Here is a 23,078-nt window from a genome sequence, read left to right as displayed (position 1 = left end):
TGTGAAGAATAGATCAGAAGAAACTCCCCTACCATGCCAGCTAAAACTAGCTCAAGCTGGGAGTTGGGTGTTCTCTCTCCCTCTCCTGCCTTCCAGGGAGGTGGTGTGGAACTTCAGCCTGGATGGCTCTGTCTACTCCTCCTGTAAGACTTGGGCCCCCAAATGTCCTCCTACACACTTTATTTAACACACTCCTCCAACAGTACAGGAACCCCCAAAGGCTTTGGTTTATGTGGGTTATGTCTACTACCCAAGTCAACTATTTCAGAAATCAAGGCTGACACGTTTATTAAAAAGCTTCCTCACTGATATGTTTAGCAAGAATTCACCCATTATAAGTCAACACAAATCACTTCCATGTGTGAAAAATAATTATCTTTTCCCCAAATAGAATTTAGACCAAAGACTAACATCATGTTACATATTTACAAGTCCTTGTGATGTCTGGCCTCAGATGACAGTGAACTCTATTTCTCTCTTTAAAAATTTTTTTATTAGTCCATATTTGAGTACATAATATATTATATTATAATACATAGTATATGGATTTGGCATGTGTACATAACGCATCTTAGTTCTTTTTTTCATTCCCGTTCCCTTCTCTCTCCCTTTCCTCCATTCCTCGATCCTTTTCCCCTTTGAGAAAGATCTATCTCCCTACTTATTATTATCTATCATTTGTTTTGATCTTTATTTAATCTGTTACAATATATATCATACAACTTGCACTTCTGGGAAACTATAGTACCTTCAGGAGCAGGTGAGCAGGGAAGGAGCAAATAATGTCTTAGCACTACTCTATTATAATACTGGTAATAGTTCAGCCTCATACACATGCTGAAAGAGACCCAAAGGTCCCCAGGATTCCTGGAACCCATTTTGAGACTCTCAACTCTAGATTAGGAAAACATTAGCAGACATTTCCCAGAAGGCTCCAAAGAGTGCATATTTTAGTTTTTGCAGGCTACTGGATCATTTTGGTAGTGACTCAGCTCTGCCACCATCATGGGCCAGTAACTATAACAAACAACACCCAACCACCATTGTGGCTGTGTCTAAAGAAAGCAGCCAGCTGGCTGTGGGCTATGGTTTGCCAACTCTGCTCTGGGTGATGACAATAATCAAGAAGTCCACTGCGCCCCAGAGGAGCACATGGCCTGATCAGCCCCTTCACTCCAGGTGTGAGTTGTGCCAAACAGCTCAGCCCATCACTCTGGAACCCTTTCCTTCCTCTTTCTTCACTATCTATTATTTTCTTTTTACTTGTTGTGGGTCTCCCCCAATTAATGGGGGTTCCTTAAGAGCAGGCGTTTGCTTTCCCCTCTGCTATATCCCCAGTAACCAGGCATTCAGTAGATGTTGGATGTATAAATTCACTTTTGGTTTGCCTATTTTATTTTCATACTTTATTTTCATTTTTCACTCAAGTAATGGGGATGAAATAAGAACATGTAAAAAACTTTTGCACCTGGAGAGGTTGGTCATTGACCCTATAATGTGGGAAAACATGAACTCTTTTTCCTCATACACTCTCACTTAACCTAAAACACTTGTACGACCAGAGGCATAGGGGTTTTCTTCCACAATGAGCAATTCTCCAGTGCCAGTTGGATGTGTGTAGCTCAGTTCAGTTCTGACACCAAACCAGCTAGCACAGACCTCACAGGCTAAGGACTGACTCCCAACAGACTGCCCCTACCACAAACAGCTTCTGCACAACCTGGCTAAAAACCAGAGGTTTTCCACACCCTCTCGTGTTCAGTCATTTGCTAAAAGGGCTCAGAGAACCAAAAACAACAGAGCTTTCTTCCTGTCTTTGTTACTAGCTCACTACAAAGGACATTATAAAGGATATAGATGAACAGCCAAATGAGGAAAGACAAACGGCAAGGTATGTGTGAAGGGGCCCGGACTCACACACACTCATGGAGCATCCTCTCTTCACACCTTTAGCAACCTGAAGCTCTCCACAGCCTGTCACTTTGGGGTTTTATGGGATAGGTATTGATTAAATCATCAGCCATCGGCAATCCATTCAGCTGTAAGCCCTTTTCTCCTCCCCTCCTTCTAATCCCAAGGTTGGCTCCCTGGGCAGCCAGCCTCCATCCTTACAGGATTCCAAAAGTTTCCAGACATGGTTAAAACAGCTTCTTGTAGATAGCAGCTCAGTCTTCCTTTATCCCCACATTGTTCAGGAAATTTCAAGAGTTTGCAGAACTCCAGCCAGGAAAAAAGGGAATACAACCCCAAGTATATATTCCTTATTGTACATCAGAACACATAATCTATTACTTGCCTTTAGGAAGTCAGGGCTTGAGCAAGGAGAATCTATGCAGCATGTGAAGTCAGAAAGCCCAAGTCTGCTTCCAGTCCAGCTGCCCACAGCCAGGCCAGAATTGATTTCCTAAGCTTTCAGTTTCTCAACCTACACAAGGAGGGAGGCTCATGTTTGTTCTGCATTCAACACGATGATGTGGGAGGGCCCGGAGGGCAGGGGATGTGGAAACTTGATTGCCTCGATGGGTGGTGCTTCCTAGAATTACTAGAACCAACTTGGCAGAACCAGTCACACACAAGACATGCCCTGACCCATGCCCTGGTCCTGGCTGCAGGCTGGGGCATGGGAAAGGAAGAGAATCCTGAAAAACAGGCTGGAAGAGTCCATCCAAACTGCAGGGCTGCCAGCAGCAGACACAGGCTCAGAGGGAGGGGAGCGGGCAAACATGCAGGAGCCACGGGGAAAGCAGTCAGAGCCATCAGGCTGCTCAGACTACCAACTGATGCAGAGCTCAGTAGATGGAACAAGTACAAACATAAAGCCTGTCCTCAGAGGGGGGCATGGCTTCATACATGAATTTAAAACAAAAACTGAACTCACTGCCAATTATTTACTCATACGAGTAAGAATAAATGAGTAGCATAAGCAGATGCCTATCATATATCTTACAGATAAAAGTAGCTTATGACCTTTACATTGAGGAGGGATTATGCTCTGTACTTTATGGTGAGTTTAGAAGCAGAATTATTAAGCAATGTGCTTAAATTTAAAGATTCTCAAAGAAAAAGGAAATAAATATATGAGTAAATCTTACATTTAAGGAATTTGTTCCAAAGCAAATGTGGATTTCATTCTCATGCTACCAAAGGCTCTTAGCTCAAAAAGGAATTGCACCTCTGGTTTCAAGGAATGTCTGGAAGGTTCTTAACCTGATTGCCTCACTGCTAGTTCATAAGTGACTCTGTCATGGACAGTACTAATGCTTGTTCTGTTCTATTTTCAGCAGGATTCATGCTCCACTTTTAAGTTTCTAAGGCCTTTCTCATGCCTTATCTCACTTATAGAAGCCATTGCAAGGATTTGATGAAATGTGACTGTTATCTGTTTTAAATCACTTTCCCCTTCATACATCCAACACAGCGGGTAGTCACCTGCCCAGGGCCGGCCAGAGAATTCCTCTATGCTCCTACATTCTAAAGAAAGGTTGGTGCCTCTGCTCTGAGCTCAGCCCATTGCTCCAAAGCCCTCCTTCAGAAGTCTATGTATCTGTCCTTCCCACTCTACAGAGCACTCTTTGATATCAGGGGAAATGATTGCTTCATGTGTTGACCCTCCTTCTACAATACCCATGCTATGCTTTCCACAGAAAAAGTATACAAGGAATGTTCATTACTCTGGGCTCCTCGACATTAGCCAGGTTTCCCAATATTTGCATAGGTGAATCTGGTGATGTTTGTCAGATCACACCCCAAGGAGAATCTAATGAGGGATTCTGCACCACCCTAGAGCCATATTCCTTGTTAAACACACATGATAAATCCTTCCTGGATGCTGTTACTGGACACATCCTCAGTCATCACTCTCTTTGGTGACTGGGATATTTTCAGATGATTGTGTTTGAAGAATAAAACTGTCTTTAGTGATGTCTATGAAATGGAATCACAGGAAGTCTCCAGCTTCATTCTTCCCACAGAAAGTTCAACCAGCAACTACTCACACACTAGAGCCTTTATGAAAATCCTAACCTTTGTAAACAAGGCACCCACATGGTCCAAAGAGCTGAATAAAATCCAAATCAAAAGGGCAAGAAAACTGTTCTCACCCCAACCATGCCACCCCAAGCCCTTCATCCTGATGGACTGTGATGATTTACTTGGGTGCACAATTCCTACTGTAGGACAAGTAAGGTAGATCTTATAATAAAGAGTCTCTTGCATTCTGAGATAATTCCCTGGAAGCCCACCAATAACGCTGCACAGGCAGAAAGACTCCTAGCTCTGCATGTTTCAGAGATGTTTAGGGGCTATACCTGCTTGACTCAGAAGATCAAACAGCCATTCAACTCAGGCACAAGTCCACCCTATGTCTCAAACCTGATGAAAAGGCATTCCTCAATTATCCCTTTATATGGAGCTAGTCTTTTGTCCCATCTGACTTGAACAATGATTCTTTGTAACCATGAAACCAAACCTCCAGTCTTGCCCAAGTGTGAATTCCAAATAGTGGTCTTACAAACCAGGAAATATATCTTCTGACTGGCCGGCACAGATGCCATTACTGTTCCCAGTCAGCAGTATTTGATAGCGGGGCACAGCCAATGATGAAATCTAACAGCAGAGCTCAGACAGCAACCCTACCCAAGACCAGTGCCAAGACAGTGGACCATTCAGCTGGGAGCTCTCTTCATAAGCCCTTTCTCCTCAGAATGCTCCCAGCTGGACCGTCCCGAACAACAGGCTAGAATAAATAATGATGGTAAATAAATACAGATATTTCTACTTACATAAATGTAAATATATATTTATGAATCTGTTTATATATAAATAAATATATTCCTGCCAAAGAACACTTGTAAAGGCTGAAGAGAGGACTATGTCCCCAACAATGCAGTCAACACAAGACCACACATATTACAATAAATAAATAAATAAAGCCTTTTAAATGGACATCAAAACCTCTACAAGATGATTAACATAATTCTGAATAATATAAAGAAGTTCTGGGAACTACAATAGTATATGGACAGGAAATTTAATCACATTTAGAAAACAATACCTGAAAAAAGTAAACTGGACAAAGAATAGGAGAACATTTGAATGAAAACTGCACTGCAAACTGCAGAACCATTCTGAAAAGTGCATTTGGCTTCTGACCTCAAGTTTTCCTTAGGACAAAGTTGACAGCTCTCCAGTCCCTTTCTTTCAGCAGAACTTCATGGCAATTTCTATGCCAAAGTGCCTTTCACAGTATGGGACCAATAGAAAGAACCAGCTAGAAATCCTAGAGATGAAGGATGCCATGACTGAACTGACAAATCAAAAGATTCAATCAAGCAGAAGTAATCAGTGAGATGGAGCAGAATATTTGAAATTGTCCAAACTCAAGCAAAAGAATGACAAAAATCTACAGAAACTATGTGATGTCTTCAAGAGACTAAATCTGCACAGTATGGGAATTGAAGAATGAGAGAGAGAGAGACAGAGACAGAGGAGACCGAGCTTCCATGTATTTTTAATGAAATAATGGCTGAATGATTCCTTAAACCAGTGATAGATGTCAGTGTCCTGGTATAAGCAGCTCAGACATCTCCAATAAAATTCATCTCCAAGAGGACTACACCAAGACAAATAATAAACTATTAAAAGTCAAAGAAAAACTCTTAGCAAGAGATAAGAAAAAAATCACAAACAAACCACTGCTAATAGCATTATCAACAGATTTCTCAGGATAAATCCCTACAAGCCAGGAGAAACTAGGATAATATATTCTGGGTACTGGGGGGAAAACTCCTGACCAAGAATACTTTGCCGAGGAAACTATCTTTCAAAATGAGAGGGAAATAAAAGTGCATCTAGGCAAACAAAAGTTTAGAACACTCATACCCACTAGAACTGATATACAGGATTGCTAAACAGAATTCTTTCAACTGAAATAAAATTCCACTAATTAAAAACATGAAACAAATGAAGAACAAAATTCAGTGGCATTAGTAAAATGATGCTGTATTCATCATAGCCTAGGACTGTAAGGCTGGAACATAAAGGCAAATTGAGTCCTATAATCAGGGTTAAAATACAAAACTACGAATAATGACTCATAAAATAAGTTGCCAGGGATGCCCTTCATGCAATGATGCAAATCCTGGTGTTTATCATGGAAAAATGTGGTTTTTGCGGGGAGGTTTCTAAATTGTAGGGTTGCACCCTACAGAAGTCAGGTTGCTTTCACCCTAAAGTGGAATGGTATAAGGTGTTTTATTTAAGCTTCACAGTAACCACAAAGCAAAAAACTTTTGTAGAAGCACAAAGCCTAAAAGAAATAAAAAAGTTTTAAGCCATATCCCAAAAATCCCCACCAAACTACAAAGGAAGATGGCAAGAGAAAGAAAGAAGCAAAACATCTACAAAAATACTCAGAAAACACCTAACAAAATCATAATAGTAAGTCATTACTTATCTAGAATTGCCTCGAATGTAAATGGATTAAATTCTCTGATGAAAAGTGGATGAATACATTTTATTAAAAACCCAGCTATATATTGCCTACAAGGTATTTCCCTCACTTTGAAGAATATACATAGAAAACTAAGGAGTAAAAATTGTATTTTTTGCAAATGGAGGTCAAAAGAGAACAGAGGAAGCTACATTTTTATCAGAAAAAGATTGACATTATGGCAAATACTTTACACACAGACGAAGAAGGACCTTATGAGAAAAATGTCAATTCATCATGAAGATATAACAATTGTAAATATATATATAAATATATATATCTCCAACATAGGGACACCTAAATATAGAAAACAAATATTAAAGAATCTGAAAGGTGAGATAGATGGCAATGAGTAACCATGGGAAATTCATTGCTCACTTTCAACAATGGACAAAACACAAAGATAAAAGGAATAGGGAAACACTGTTCTTCAACAACATTTAAGAACAAATGGACATTACAAATATAGACAGAACATTCCATCCAATGGCAACAGGATACACATTTTTCTCAGGTACACAGGTTCCATTCTTCAGGGCAGAACTTCTTTTTAGGGTACAAAACAAGCCTCAGCAAAGCTAAGAACATTGAATTTATATCAACTATCTTTTCCAGCAACAATAATATAAAACTAGAAATCAGTAATAGGAGAACTTTTGGATAATTCACATGGAAATTAAACAATATATCGCTGAACAAATAATGAAAAAAATAACAAATTAAAACAATAAAATTTAAATCTTTAGGCAAATGAAAAAACAAACACAATATGTCAAAATTTACTACAAACAGCAAGACTATTTCTAAGAGGAAATTTTATAGCAATATGCACCTACACTTAAAAAAAAAGTCTGGTCATGTAGTTCAGTGGAAGAACACTTGCTCATCATCCACAAGTGCATGAGGTCCTGTGTTTGAATCCCCAGTACCATAAAGAGAGAAGGGCAAAGGAAGGAGGGAAGAAGAGAGGGAGGAAAGAAGGAAGGACAGATAATGTCAAATAAGCAACTTAATATTACACCCTAAGAACTGGAGAACAGAGAATAAACTAAGCCCAAAGTTAGCAGAAGTGGCAAGAGGGAAATAACAAGGACCAGAGCAGAAGAAAGTGATATCACAGAAACACAAAGCAAGATTCCTATGAACAATTTTATGCCAAAAATTGGTAGCCTAGAAAAAATGGATAAATTCCAAGATACATATATATACAATGCATCAAGAAGGAATCATGAAGGAAGAAAATCTGAACATACCAATAATGAATAATGTATCAAGGAAAAGCCTAGGATCTGATGGCTTTATGGCTAAAATCTGCATCAATCATTTAAAAAATTAATAATAATCCTTCTCAAACTCTTCCAAAATATAGAAGAGGAAGAAAATATTTTATGAGGCTGCAATTACCCCAATCCCTAAGAAAGACAAGAAACTTACAAGAAAAAAATCAGATCAAATTTCTTGATGAATATTCATGGAAAATCCTTACCAAAAAAATAGCAAACAAACAAATAAAAACATTGGGAAACAAAAATCAACAGCACATTAAACAGATCATCTACCATGATCAAATGGGATTAATCCATTTGATTACAAAGATGACTAAACATACACAAGTAAATAAATGTGATATAACACATTAACATGATGAAAAACAAAACCATAGGATCATTTCATTAGTTGCAAGTTTTTTGATGAAATTGAACATCTTTTCATAATAAAATACAAAATTAGCTATCAAATGAATGGACCTAAACATAATAAAGACCATATATGAGAGCGCTCAACTAATATTATATTCATCAGTGAAAATCTGAAACCAGTATTAATTACCACACCTGACAGGACAAAGATTGGGGAGGAACTGGGACCCACTGCTGCTTTCCCCCAAATTCCCAGGACCTAATGAGCCACGACCAACACGCCAGCCTTCTTGAAGACTCCTTGAAAGCAGAAGCAACCTTAAATTTGGGTTCCTTTACTTCACATTTTTCTAGGATTCATCTATTCCACAGCATACATCAGTGTTTTGCTCCTTTCTAGAAATGCTTGACTATTATTCACTTGTACGCATCCACTACATTTTAAAAATGTAATCATCCATTGATCGATGGATTGTTAGGTTTTTATCTTCTGAATACTGGGAAAAGTATTTCTTTTGGGAGCACTATCATTTTTTTAAAAAACTAAATTTAATTTGAAATGGTAAGATAAACTGAACCTGCCGGCCCATGGTGATGGTTTGGGATTACTGCAGTAGAGTTCTCCAATGGAAAAAGTAATTGAATTCAACTGTCACAGCATTTTAAAAAAGGAAATAACTTGTTCTTTTCTTTTTTAATTATTTTTATGGTTTTCTTGGTACCGGGGATCGAACTCGGGTCCTTGCGCTTGCGCAGCAGGCAGGGAAACCACTGAGCTAAATCCCCAGCCCAGGAAGTAACTTGTTCTAAGAGAAGAAATGACAAAGTATGAAAAAAGTTTTGTATCTTAATTCATACACACCAAGTACAAAAAAAATTTTTTAATTGTGATTGGTTCAAATTTCCAATGGTGAAAGTCATTATGTTGTGTACCTAAAACGTACCAATAAAATTGATCAACATAAAATAAATAAAAAATTTAAGAACTGTGATCAAGTCGACGTGACATAAAATTCATCATCTCCATCATTTTAAAGGGTACATCAGTGGCCTCTAGTACGGTCACGATGTGTACAAACAACCACCACCACTATCTAAACCTAGAATATTCTTTAGCCCCAAAAGAAGTCCCTTTCATTAATGAGTCACTCATCTTTCCCTCCCACCTCTGCTTCCGGCAAGCACTCCACTGCTCTGTCTGTTTGGATTTGTCCATTCTGAATATTTCATATACACAGAATCATACCATATGTGGCTCTTTGTGTTTGAGTTCCTTTACTTCACATATTTTCAGAACTCGTCTATCCTGTAGCACATGCAAGAGTTTTAAGCCTGTCTCCGGTTAAATATTTTTCCATTGTATGGATCTACTACATTACTAAAATCTTATCATTCATTGATGGATTGTGGGGGTTGTTTTCATCTTTGACTATGAACATTCACATACAAGTCCTTAATTCAGTACTTGGTTTCAATTCTTTGCCTATACAGGGAGAAGTAGAATTGCTGAGCTATAAGATAATTTGCACTTATTAAGCAACCCTAACACTGCTTTCCACAGATGTTACATCATTTTACATTGTCATCAACAATCTATCAGGGTTCTAATTTATCTTCATTTATACTGACACTTTTACCTTTTTTCGTGTAGTCCTTCTAGTGGTGTGAATGTTATTTTGTGGTTTCCACTTTCATTTTCATAATAACTAGGGCATCTCGTTGTGTGGTCTTGCCAAGAGAACAAAGTCAGGACTAACTTTGACAGGCCTAAAACTGGAGTCTCCCAATTTTTAGAAAAAATGCTATTTTACTTTCCCAGTAGTTGGTTGAAAAATCACTCACTGACCAAGCTCATGCCAAGTGTATGAGAGCTTATGACTCTATTAGCAAGGCCACTGGACCTTATAGTAAACTAGAAAAAATGATGAAATGCATTTGTCCTGATAAAATATATGTGAAGATATATATATGAGGTGTTTGACCTGGATTTTGCAAGTATGGATTTCCCAACAATCTTACTCTTCTATTTGGCAAGACTTTTTCAATGCAAATGATTGAATCCCAACTTGAAACACCCTACACCAGTAATAATCATCCAGAAACATTTTAGAACTTATATCTCTAGCTCCATCTCTAACTCTCTCTCTCCTATACAGAGAGAAAAAGAAAAATAGTATGATGTTTTTTCCAGATGGCCATAACTGTGAGCACCTCTTATAATTCTAAAGGCCAAAAGAAACTTGTATTACTCACCTGATGTTTCAATAAATTTAGTATTAAAATAGTTACAGAAGTTTTTCTTTTCTGGTGTATACAGTTTTTGGCTACATATATATATATTATATTTAATGTACAATTATATAAAGTATATGTGGCAAATGAGTGATATAAATATCAGGGAAGTGTTTTGCAGATGATATTACATGTCTAGTACATTTTACAAACTAATAAAGGAAAATAGTAATATGGCTAGATACAAGATAAATGTGCAAAAATCAAATATTTCCAGCACAAATAATCAAAGCTCAGTGTTAATGTTCTTACAATTCAAGAACTTTGTACATTTAGTTATACAAAGACAAATAATCCTATAAGATGGTTAAAGAATGTGAATATGTAAGTCACAAAAGAGAAAATATAAATAGCCAGTATATCTATGGAAGAGGAACTGAAAACTGAAATATTCACATAGATTTCTTTTTGCCCTGAAAACTAAGAAAAATTTAAAAGTTTGACAACATGTGGAGTTAAAGAAGATATGGAACTACTAGAACTCTCAGATGCTGTGGGCCAAACTATGAGGTTGTTGAAAGTTTCTAAAGAAACCAATCAAATTTATTAAAATGTATTATATACATATCATTAGACCTAGCAACCCCTCTCTTAAAACTCTATAATATTGAGATAAGAAAAGAATATGGACATCATTGAGTTTAAAGAAAGTACTTAAGAATATATAGCTCAGTATTCAACTAAATAGCTGTCAACATTCGTTGGTTGAAAACACAATGGTGCATCCAACATAGACATTAATGCAATTATTAAAAGAACATGTCAAATCTGTAAGTACTTGCTTCAAAGATAACTATGATTTACTGACAAGTAAAAGAACAAGGTAAAGAACATTATGTCCAGCCTGATATAAAATATTATTTCAATAAAATAGCTGTGAGAATTTATACTACATATATGCATACTTATAAAATAATTTCAAAAAAAACAAGAAAGTTACATGGAAAACTGTAAGGAGCATTTTCTTAGAGGGGATAGCATAGGAATAGCAAAAATGAAAGTTTCAATTCCTGATGTATTTCACTATTTTCCAAAAATGGAATTTAAAAATGTAGCATGGAAAATATACAAAAGCCTATGAATTCTACAGACATTTTGATACCAATGAGGGTGGATTTATAAAATTTGCTAATGCACAATTAAATGAATGCCACACAAGAATTTGTTAAGCCTCAATGAAATCTGAAATGTGATGAACAGAAACAACTAATGAGAGTTAGACAGAAAAATTTTTATATTTTGGCCAGATTTTCTTAATATGCCATGGTGAGAGAACATACCTGTGACAGGGGTTTTCCCTGATGGCAGTTGATTCCACCAACGAAGACCATGTTGGGCATCACAGGTCTGGGATAGTCGAAGACAAAGTCTGTGCGTAACAACCAAACTGACGTGTGGCTGAAGAGGTCATATGTGGTGATGGGTGTTGGTAGAATTTCAGAGGCAATTTCTAAGGCTTGTTTGAAGAAATAGGGGCAAAATAAATGCTCTGACAAGTGGAAAATTTGATTGTATACTCTCTCCTTGAAAGTCATGGCATCTGAGAAGCCCGAGAGAAGACTGGGAACATAAGAAAGAGGAGCAGGACCCTGAGCCCCTTCTTGAAGAAATTGGCAAAATACTCCCCTGGTGAAGACCACAGATGGAAGTGAAAAATACTTGGCAACAATTAAACCGCAGATATTGAAAGGATCCAGAAACACTGCATCAAAAGAAAACTCCTTTAAATATTCTACTAACTTCTTGTCATTAAACAAATTCCTACAGTGTAGAAAACACAGTTCAAAAAAACTATTGGTTGAACCCAGTAATAAAGACAATATACTTTGGCCCTGACTTTTCCATTGGTTATCAACAAAAGTCTTGAACTCCCAGTGCCAATCCTCCAGAGTGAAAGAGGTTGAATAAGTCTTTACTGTGAAATTCAGTGAGTGTCCCAGTTGCCAACTCACCTCTGGCATGACCACAACCACCTCGTGCCCTCTCTGGACAAGTTTCTCCACCACTGAGCGCATGGTGAGCCAGTGGCTCCCATCCATGGGCACCACCAGCAGCCTGCCTGCCTGAGAAAAGCCAGCTGCCAGCACCAGACACACAAAAAATAGTAAGGGAGCAAGTGTAGGAGCCATGGGGTAACTGCCACCAGGAGCTATCCAGGTGCTTAGACTCTATGCTCATTTGATGCCATCACTCAAGGAATAGACACAGAAAATCTGTGCCACCAGAGGGTGTGTGCTTATATTCATTTAAATACATCACACCATCAATGACCTATTCATGACAAAACATGTGTCATCTCTTGAGACACCTAGTGGGTAGGATTTCCAAACAGGAGTATCTCATGGTTTGGGTTTGGGGGAGATTCGAGCCTTGTACTGCAATGAGAGTTTAGGAACAGAGTTTGCAAGCTGTGTATTTGGATGCTGAGCACTCAGAGAGATAGTAGTAAGGCTGATCTGAATAGATCTTGTATTTCTGAAATTTGTCCCAAAGCAAAATATGGATTTTTATCTTTACACTACCAAAGGCTCTTTCCTGAGAATGGAATTGGCATCTCAGGTTGGAACACTGCAAAGTCCTTACCCTTGACCTCCTTCCTGGCAGTGGAATTGTGGTTCGTAAGTGACTCCACCATGGATATGTAGTACTGCTTCTTGTTTAGTTTCCAGCAGGATATCTGTTCCATTTCCAAATATTCTAAAACCTCTCTAATACTGAAAACAAGACTGACAGCCCACCCATAGGACTATTCCAGGGATTAGAAGGAATGTGATTGTCATCTATTTTAAATTGCTTTCTCCTTGATACAGCCAATACAAATGATAGTCACCTGCCTAGGACTGGCCAGAGCAATGTGCTAGATGTCTCTCTCTTTCCTCTATGCACCCACATTCTAAACCCAGAGTGAGCTCACCCTATCATCCTGCAGCCATCCTTCAGGAGCCTGTGTGCCTCCCACACAGCATTCCTTGAGATTAGGGGAAATGACTTCATGTTTCACCCTCGTTCCACAACATCCGTACTATGCCCTGCACAGAGAAAGTACACAAGGAATGCTTGTACATAGGACTGAATGACTTTAGGCAGGTGTCTACTGCCTTCAAGGCTGAGCCCAAAGATGTGCAACTAGGTCAGGTCATGCACCCTCAAAATTCAGTGAAGGGTCAACGCAGAGGCATCACCCTTGTACCAGATGGTTCCTTTTAGGTCAATAAATATTATTAGACATTTGCTTAGTCACCAATTTCCTTGGTACTTGAGGCACTTTCAGACTATTATGTTGGAAGATTTAAAATGATTACAGTGATGTCAATAAGGATGGGGTACAGCAAGTCTCAGGCTTCATTCTTCCCACAGAAAGTTCCATTTGTTTCTGCCATCAGACTAGAATCTCTTTGGAAAACCCCAACAATTGGAAAAACATTGAGAGCCATGCTTGGTCCACAGAACTGCATAAAATCCAAAAGTAAAAAGTATGTTCTCACCACCTCCCACCCAGTGCCAACCCCCTACATCCCCAAATCAACACAACACCAGTTTCTTCAAGTCCACGATTCTACAGATAAAAAAGAGAACCATATGCACTCATCCTGCTATCCCAGCAAGGCAAAAAATTTCCAAAGAAGCCTACTTCAGTCTCTTCTCAAGATAACATAGCAGAAATGACATGAGTAGTGTCTACCTGGGGGCAGGTGGAAACCAAAAAGAGGACAGAGATCAGAGTCATTCACTTGTGAATCTTGGTAGCAGCTTAGTGTTGCTACTAACTGTGGCACCTGGTCAGAAATATCTGCCAACCTCAGAGGAAAGCCATAAGGTTGACCTAGTTGCCTGCACAATCAAGAAGGGAAGTTCAACCTAGCTTGTGACCTGGACTGTTCATCTCCCAGCCCAACCTCAGTGCCCATCCCGATGTGCCCACCCAGGCAAGGAAATGACTCTTCCACCAAACTTAGAAAAATGTAAGGGCTAGGGCTACTTCATCCAGAAAGTCAGTTTTCTTTCACCCCAAAAAGCTACCCAAAGACCTGAACAAGCAGGAAGACTCCCACTTCTCTATACCTCATATAAGCAAAGAATTTCAATTTGTTTTCTTCTGTAAAATCAAGCAGCTGCACTCTGAAGGAAAAAAAAATGCCCACTGATCCCATCCCGGCAGAAAGATTCCAACTCCTGTGGATCTCAGAGGGCAGAAGGTATAGGTCCAGCTTGATCTGGGGAGTCAGACAGCAGTTATATTTATCCAAAAATTTTCCAGAGACTCCACCCAGGCAGAGAAATGTCCTCCTCCACACTTTTCATAGATGGGAAAGGGAAATCCTGCTTGATCAGCAAGTCAAGTAATGGCTCAACTCAGTTTAAAAGCTTGCGCAATGACCCTACCCACACAGTTAAATTCCCATCTCTGCAAGATGAAAGACAGAGAGCTAGACCTGCTCCAGTTGGGTGGGACCTCACAAAGCCACTCAATTCAGCTAAAAGATGAAAACCCAGCTCTACTCTAAGGGAAACAATCATCCATATCACACAGCTAAGAAACATAGCCTCTGGTTGTCACTCTTAGAAAGACTACCTAATGGCTACAGTCCAGCCTTCAGCAGATCTAAAATATGGGAACTGGCTGACCGAAGAAAACAATTCATGACTGGTCTGACTAGGAGCCATTATAGAACCCAGCCCTCAGCTCTGCCAGAGTTCTCCCTGGACAGTGGACACAGCCAGCAAGCCCACCTCATCACAGTGCAAATGCAGATGCCCAGCCCACTAGAGAACTCAATCAACATGGGCTCTGGCTGCCTGGGGTTGTCCCTAGTTGGGCCTTCCAGAATTACAGGCCACACTAGGTAGCAAAAGTTTGTCCCTGTCAAAGATCACCTGGAATAGCCAGCAGAGGGAGTTGTCTCCTCAAATGTGAAGGTGACAATGCAAAAACATGGGAATTAGGATGAATCAGGGAATCACAGCACTTCCAGTATGAATGGATAAAGCTCCAACAATGTATTCCAAAGAAATGGATTCTAGGAGATGGCTGACCATTTAGAAAAATGCTCATTAAAACTATAAAAGTAAATGGATTTAAAACTAAAGAAATTTAGAAATTAATACACAAAAGCAGCAAAAATTTGGACAAAAATAGAAACAATAAAGAAGCATCAAAAAATAGAGATGAAATGATTGAACTGAGAGATCAATAGAAAGTATCAACAGCAGAACCAACCATGAAGAATGAATGAGTGAGCTGGAAGACACAATATTTCAAATTGTATATCAGTAGAGAAAAAAGAAGACAAAAAAGACTATAGGTAATGTGAAACACCATCAAAAGAACAAACTTTTGCATTATAGGATTTGCACAAAAAGAAGGAAGAAGAGGAGGTGGGAGGGGAGTGGGGAGGAGATATATGTGTATATTCTACTGGAAATTGCATCTCCAGGCAAGAATGGGATATTATAATCAAAGTGCTGAAAGAAAACAAAGCGCCAACTAAGAATACTTTGTCCAACAAAATTGGCAACATACATGAGAAGCCATGAAAACTTTCTGAGACAAATAAAAGCTAAGGGGGATCATCAGCACTAGACCTGCCTAACAAGAATTGTGAAAAGCAGTTCCTTAAACTGAAACAAAAATAACATGAAGCATATGAAACATGAAATATTAACAACCTCAAACAAAAGCACAAATCTCAATAATTTGAGTAAACCAGACCCATTTCAGAATACTCTTACAACTAATAATGACAGTGTGTTGGACAATTTTATCTCTAGGACAAGAGTGAAAAAACAGGTGAGGACCCCCCCAGGGCAGGCCCACTGGCCACCAGTTTGGCCTCGAGGTCAGAGGCTGGTGGCTGCACCCTGCCCTGCCCACTTGCATCCAGGAGACTGGGAGGACTTCCCCTCAGGCAGGCCCACCAGCCGCCAGTTTGACCTTCCAGTCAGACACGGGTGGCTGTGCCCTGCTCTATCTGGTTTTCCCCACCCACTTGCATCCAAGACATCCTGAGGACACCCCAACCCCCCACCCCAGGCAGGCCCACCAGCCACCAGCTTGGCCATGCAGGCACCTGTAACAACAGCCAACCCCCCATTTCTGGCCTCTTGGCTGTGCAGCTACCTGGTTCCACACTACAGAGGCACAGGGGGACATAAAGACCGTTGTCCTGATTTGCAGAAGTAAACAACAGAGAGAGGGCCTCTCTCAGGCTCCCTGATGAAAACTGAAGCCCACTGGGAAAGTGAAGAGAATCTCTGCAATATAGGCACACCAGACCACTGTACTTGTTAAGTTGGAAGGATCATCACCTCCCATTTGAACCTGGACTATTTTCAGGGGAAAGACGGCTGGAACCTGTAATAGAACCTTACAGAGTTCAACCCTGCAGGAGGACAGGGAGCTCAATTTGAGTCTTGCAGCCAGAAACCTGCCTCAATCTCACGGGTCTGTGACTGGCTTACTGAGACTCATTGACTTATAACTGACAGTACCAAAAAAAAAAAAAAGTGAGAAGACATTTAAGCAAGGCACAAACTCACACTTCCACCCCACAAAAGGCAAATTCTGGGGAAAATGAGGTGGAAAACTCTGATAATCAACCACCTGGACACCCTGAACTGATAGCACAAGAAGTAACAAAACAGATGAATGCGGCTCTAGAAAAATTCAAAGCAGAAATAATCTCCCAGATAACTACAGAAATGGTGAGCAGAGTGAAAGACATGATGAGAGGCTCTAGAACAGAAACAGATTAAAAAAAAATAGATGAGCTCAGAGACACGTTGGAAACCATGAATTCTCAGCATAAGAAAGAAATGTAAGCCATGATCGCCCACCATAAGAAAGAAATGGAATCCATGAAACAGATTCAAACAGATATTCACGAGATTAAAAACTCCATTGAAAGCATGCATAGTAGATAAAGGGAATCTGAAGATAGAATATCAGCTATAGAAGACAGGATTGCAGTGAAAGACAGTGAAAACAGAGATTTCTTAAAAATAGTAAGGGACCAGGAGAAGTCAATCCAGCAGCTGCTAGATGATGCAAGGAAGAATAACATAAGACTGATAGGAGTCCACGAAAAAACAGGAGAAAATACAATTGACATAAAAATCTGTTCACAGAAGTAACAGTACAAAACTTCCCAGACAGAGGTGGAGAACTGGACATACAGATAAGTGAGGCATATAGAACTCCAACTAGCCATGATCAAAAAAAAATCTACACCTAGACACATAATAATCAAGATCCCAGAAATCCAACAGAAGAACAAAATCCTCCAGGCAGTTAAAGAAAAGAAACAAATTGCCTATAAAGGAAAGCCCATCAGAATCATAGCAAATTTTTCAACACAAACCCTCAAATCAAGGAGAGCTGGAGTCAAGTATTTCAAGCCCTAAAAGAAAATGACTTCCAACCTAGACTGTTATATCCTGCAAAATTACCTTTCAAAATCAATGGGGAAATTAGATACTTTCATGACAAAGAACACCTGAGAAATTTCATGAACACCAAACCAGCACTCCAACCAATCCTAAGCAATATCCTAGAAAAAGGCAATGAAGATCACAACTCCATGAGGCCCAACAGAGAGAAGCCACCAGGCAAGGTAAGAAACTAAATGGAAACAGAAAAAAATAAATAAATAAAAGAGCCAACAATAGTAAAACATCATGACAAGGATGAGTCAATATCTATCAATTATAACTATCAATGTTAATGGTCTCAATTCACCAATCAAAAGAAATGGACTGACAAAATGGATTAAGAAGCAAAAACCAACAGTATGCTGCATACAAGAAACACACCTAACTCAAAAAGAAACTCATAGACTGAAAGTAAAAGGATGGAAAACAGTTCTCCATGCAACAGGAACCCAGAAAAAAGCAGGGGTAGCAATCTTATTTGCAGACAAAGTAGATTTCAAACCAAAACTAATTAACAGAGACAAAGATGGCCACTACATCCTTGTGAAGGGAACAGTCCAAGAGGAAGAGATGAAAATCATAAATATATATGCACCAAATACGAATGCCCCCAACTATAAAAGACAAATATTAATGGACATGAAAAAGCAAATAAGCTCTACTACAATTGTAGTGGGGGATCTCAATACCCCATTATCACAATTAGACAGATCATCTAGACAAAAAATTAACAACAAAATTCTAGAACTGAACCAAGCTACTGAACAAATGGACTTAATAGATGTTTAAAACTGTTCCACCACACAAAATCAGGATACACATTCTTTTTGGCTACACATGGGTCATTCTCCAAATAGACCACATGCTAGCTCATAGGACATGTCTAAGTAAATGTAAAAGAATTGAAATTACCTCCTGTATATTATCAGACCATACTGCAATAAAATTGGAGATCAATCACATAAGAAATTGCAAAATGCCCACAGACACATGGAAATTAAATTACACCCTCCTGAACAACCAATGGGTCACAGGAAATTAAAGAAGAAATTAGACAGTTTCTACAAGTAAATGATAATGCCAGTAACATACAAGAATCTACGGGACACAATGAAAGCAGTTCTATGCAGGAAATTCATACCAGTCAATGCCCATATTAGGAAAACAGAGAGAATTCAAATAAATAACCTAATGCACAACCTCAAGCTCCTAGAAAAAGAAGAGGATAACAAACACAAGGCTCATACAAGAGAGGAAATTATAAAGATCAGAGCAGAAATCAATGCAATCAAGACTAAGAGAACAACACAAAAAATCAATAAATCACAGAGTTGGTTTTTCAAGAGAAAAAATAAAATTAATAAAACTTTAACCAACCTTATAAAAAAAAGGCTTAAATCCATGCAATTAAGAACAAAAAAGGTGAAGTCACAACAGACCCAGCAGAAATCCAGAGGCTCATCAATACCTACTTTGAGAACCTGTACACTAACAGAATGGAAAACACAGAAGAAATGGACAGATTCCTAGATAGATACCAATTGCCAAAGTTAAATGAACAAGATATAGAAATTTTAAACACCCCAATTGCAATGAGTGAAATTGAAAATGTAATAAAAAATTTACCAACAAAGAAAAGCCCTGGTCCTAATGGTTTCACTGCTGAATTCTACAAGTCATTTAATGAAGAACCCTTGCCATTACTCTTTCAACTCATCAAGGAAATTGAAAGGGAAGCAAGGCTTCCAAATTCATTCCTAGAAGCAAGTGTTACTTTGATTCCAAAACCAGGGAAAGACCCAACCCAAAAAGAGAACTACAGGCCAATTCCCCGAATGAACATAGATGCAAAAATCCTCAACAAGGTACTGGCAAACAGAATACAGAGGGTCACAAGAAGATCATACACCATGACCAAGTCAGATTTATCCCAGGGATGCAATGATGGTTCAACAATCATAAATCAATAAATGCAACACACTATATTAACAGAGTCAAGGACAAAAACCATATGATCATCTCAATAGATGCAGAAAAGGCATAGACAAAATCCAACACCCATTCATGATAAAAACCCTACAGAAATTGGGAATAGAAGGTCGTTATCTCAGCTTGATTAAGGCTATCTATGAAAAACCAACAGCCAACATCATATTAAATGGTCAAAAACTGAAAACTTTCATGCTAAAGTCAGGAACAAGACAAGGATGTCCACTTTCACCACTTCTGTTTAATATTGTTCTCAAAACATCAGCCACAGCAATTAGAAATGAGAAAGAGATAAAAGGAATAAAAATAGGAAAGGAAGAAGTTAAAATGTCATTATTTGCTGATGATATCATACTTTACATAGAAGACCCAAAAAACTTGGCCAAAAGACTTCTAGGCTTAATTAACAGATTCAGTAGAGTAGCTGAATATAAGGTCAACACTCAGAAAACAATAGCCTTTTTATATACAAATAACAGACTCACTGAGAGAGAAACTGGGGAAACAATTCCTTTGACAATAGCATCCCAAAAAATGACATGTCTAGGAGTCAATCTAACAAAGGAAGCAAAAGACCTCTACGTTGAAAATTGTAGCACTCTGAAAAAGGAGATTGAGCAGGGTATAAGAAAATGGAAAGACATCCCTTGTTCCTAGATAGGAAGAACCAATACAGTGAAAATGGCCATACTTCCAAAACTATTATATAGGTTTAATGCAATGCCGATTGAAATTCCAACAATATACTTCACAGAACTAGAGAAAACAATCCAAAAATTCATTTGGAACCAGAAGAGACCAAGAATAGCAAAGAAATTTTAGGCAACAGAGATATGGCTGGGAATATTACAATCCCCAACTTGACACTATACTACAAAGCTACCGTGATAAAAACGGCATGGTACTGGCAAAGAAACAGACCCAAGGATCAGTGGAATCGATTGGAAGTTGCAGAAATAACTAAAGATATGCTCAGCCACCTCATCTTTGACAAAGGAGCCAATCATCCTCATTGGAGGAAAGACAGCCTATTTAATAAACGGTGTTGGAAAAACTGGATTTCAACCTGCCAAAGATTAAAACTAGACCCACACCTATCACCATGCACTAAATTAGGATTGAAGTGGATTAAAGATTTAAATATCAAGACAGAAACATTAAATTTGCTGGAAGATAAGTTAGGTAGAACTCTTGAAGACATTAGTATAGGAAAAGACTTTATGAACAAAACCTCACTGGCATGGGAACTTGCACAAAGAATCAACAACTGGGATCTCCCCTTACTAAAAAGTTTCTGCACTGAAAGAGAAACCACCATCAGAGCTAAGAGACAACCTGCAATGTGAGAAAAAATTTTCAGCAACTGTATCTTAGACAAAGGACTACTATCTAGAATATCTAAAGAACTGAAAAAAATCAGACCCTCCCCAAATTCAAAGACCCAATTCAAATATGGGCATCTGAAATGAACAGACATTTCTCAAAGTAAAAGCAGCAAATAAATATATGAAAAAATGGTCAACATCACTGGTTAGTTGAGAGATGCAGATGAAAACAACACTGAGATTCCACCTCACCCCAGAAAGAATGGCTGCTGTCATGAAATCAGCCAATAACAAATGCTGGTGGGGGTGTGGGGAGAAAGGAACCCTTCTCCATTGTTGGTGGGAGTGCAGACTGGTGTAACCACTGTGGAAATCAGTATGGAGATACCTCAAAGAACTAGGGCTAGAGGTCCCATTTGATCCAGCTATTCCCCTGCTGGGTATCTTCCCAAAGGAATTAAAAGAATCATACCACAGTGATATATGTGCACCCATGTTTATAGTGGCACAGTTTGTAATAGCAAAAGCTTGGAAACAGCCCAAGTGCCCATCAACTGGAAACTGGATAAAGATGTGGTTCTTTTATAAAATGTAGTACTACTCAGCCATAAAGAATGAGAAACTAGAGTCATTTATAGCTAAATGGATGCATATTGAGGCCATCCTCTTAAGTGAAATAAATAGGACACATGTGTGTAAATTCCAAATAGTTTCTCTAGTGTGAGAAACTGAAAGTGTAATTAATGATACACACGGATGAAATTGCCTAATAACATATTTCTTGGATTATGTTTCCATTGCATGTCATATGACTGTATCGAAATTTAAATTAGGGAGAAGCTTGGCTTATGTGAAGTATGCTAGCTGACTGGAATTTTTTTCCAGAACACTATTTGTTCAGTGTTGGTTTTGGGGATCTTTCTGAAACAAATCACATCCTCTGGTGTCTTGTTGGTACTTGAGATTTTTTTTAAGTTATATGGAAAAATGTTTAAGTGCTTTTCAGTTTTTTATGGTTGAGTTCTACTGTATTTGAATATTATTGTAGTTTTTTTCCCCTTGCATTGTTCTTCTTTGAATGATTTCAATTTCTGTACATGTGTGTGTTTGATAATAGTTATTTTTAAATTTAAAAAAAAGAGTTAAAAAACAGAACCATGAATAAAACTATAGCTAGAATAAATTGGTAAGCTGTGTTCATCACAAAATATTGTAAATGGCTGGCACCTGCCGCGCAAGTGCAAGGTCTGGAGTTCTATCCCCAGTCCACCCCGCTAGAAAAGATTGTAAATGCTGATGTCTAAAATATAAATGTATAGAAAGATACAAATGTACAGTTGTATCCAATCTAAGTTGAGCAGTAGTACTGTAGTTTTGTGGGAGTAGATTGCTCAGTTGTGGAGCATGTGTTTAACATTTGTAAGGTCCTGGGTTCAATCCACAGCACATAATAATAATAATAAAGTAATAATAATAATAAAGTTAAGTTGTTATCAGCTTGAAACAGAAAAATCAAATAGTAAAAAATGTTCTGTGCTGGCCTCCATAACCACAAAGCAAACTCTCTACCTGAAGTATGAATTAAAGACAGAAGGGACTCAAAGCGCATCATCAGAGAAAACAATCACATCACAAAGGAAGACAGCAGAATAGAAAGAAAGGAGAAAAGTGTCTACAAAACAACCTGAAAACAACTAAAAAATGGCAGTAGTACTCCTTCCCTATCAAGATTACTTTGAATTGAAGTGGGTTAAACTCTCTATTAAAAAAGGCCAAAAGTGACTAAATTAATTAAAAATAAATGAGAACAACAAAATGAAAACTGACTTCTTATATGCTAACTACATAAGACTCCCCACACATGTGAGGACACATACAGAACAGGAAGGAATGGATAAAGAGACCCACAAAAAT

The 23,078-nt window shown here is 38.5% G+C and overlaps 1 protein-coding gene and 1 pseudogene across 1 annotated transcript in view; both read right to left on the bottom strand.

The window, feature by feature from the left end:
* Positions 1–2,449, bottom strand: part of LOC101726630 (UDP-glucuronosyltransferase 1A6-like) — a 58,928-nt gene extending 56,479 nt beyond the window's left edge. Inside the window, exon 1 of the mRNA XM_087209468.1 lies at positions 2,297–2,449. The gene's annotated coding sequence lies outside the window, so the exon portion shown is untranslated. The remainder of the gene's footprint in view (positions 1–2,296) is intronic.
* A 9,226-nt stretch (positions 2,450–11,675) lies between these two features.
* On the bottom strand, positions 11,676–14,478 carry LOC147828577 (UDP-glucuronosyltransferase 1A10 pseudogene; annotated as a pseudogene).
* Between the last annotated feature and the right edge of the window lie 8,600 nt (positions 14,479–23,078).

This window comes from Heterocephalus glaber, unplaced genomic scaffold, assembly GCF_053883595.1.
Source record: "Heterocephalus glaber isolate CG9 unplaced genomic scaffold, H.glaber_assembly_v1.0 deba00001004, whole genome shotgun sequence".
NCBI classification, from domain to species: domain Eukaryota; kingdom Metazoa; phylum Chordata; class Mammalia; order Rodentia; family Bathyergidae; genus Heterocephalus; species Heterocephalus glaber.
The sequence above is the reverse complement of the archived record's forward strand: the minus strand, read 5'-3'. Positions and strand labels throughout refer to the sequence as shown.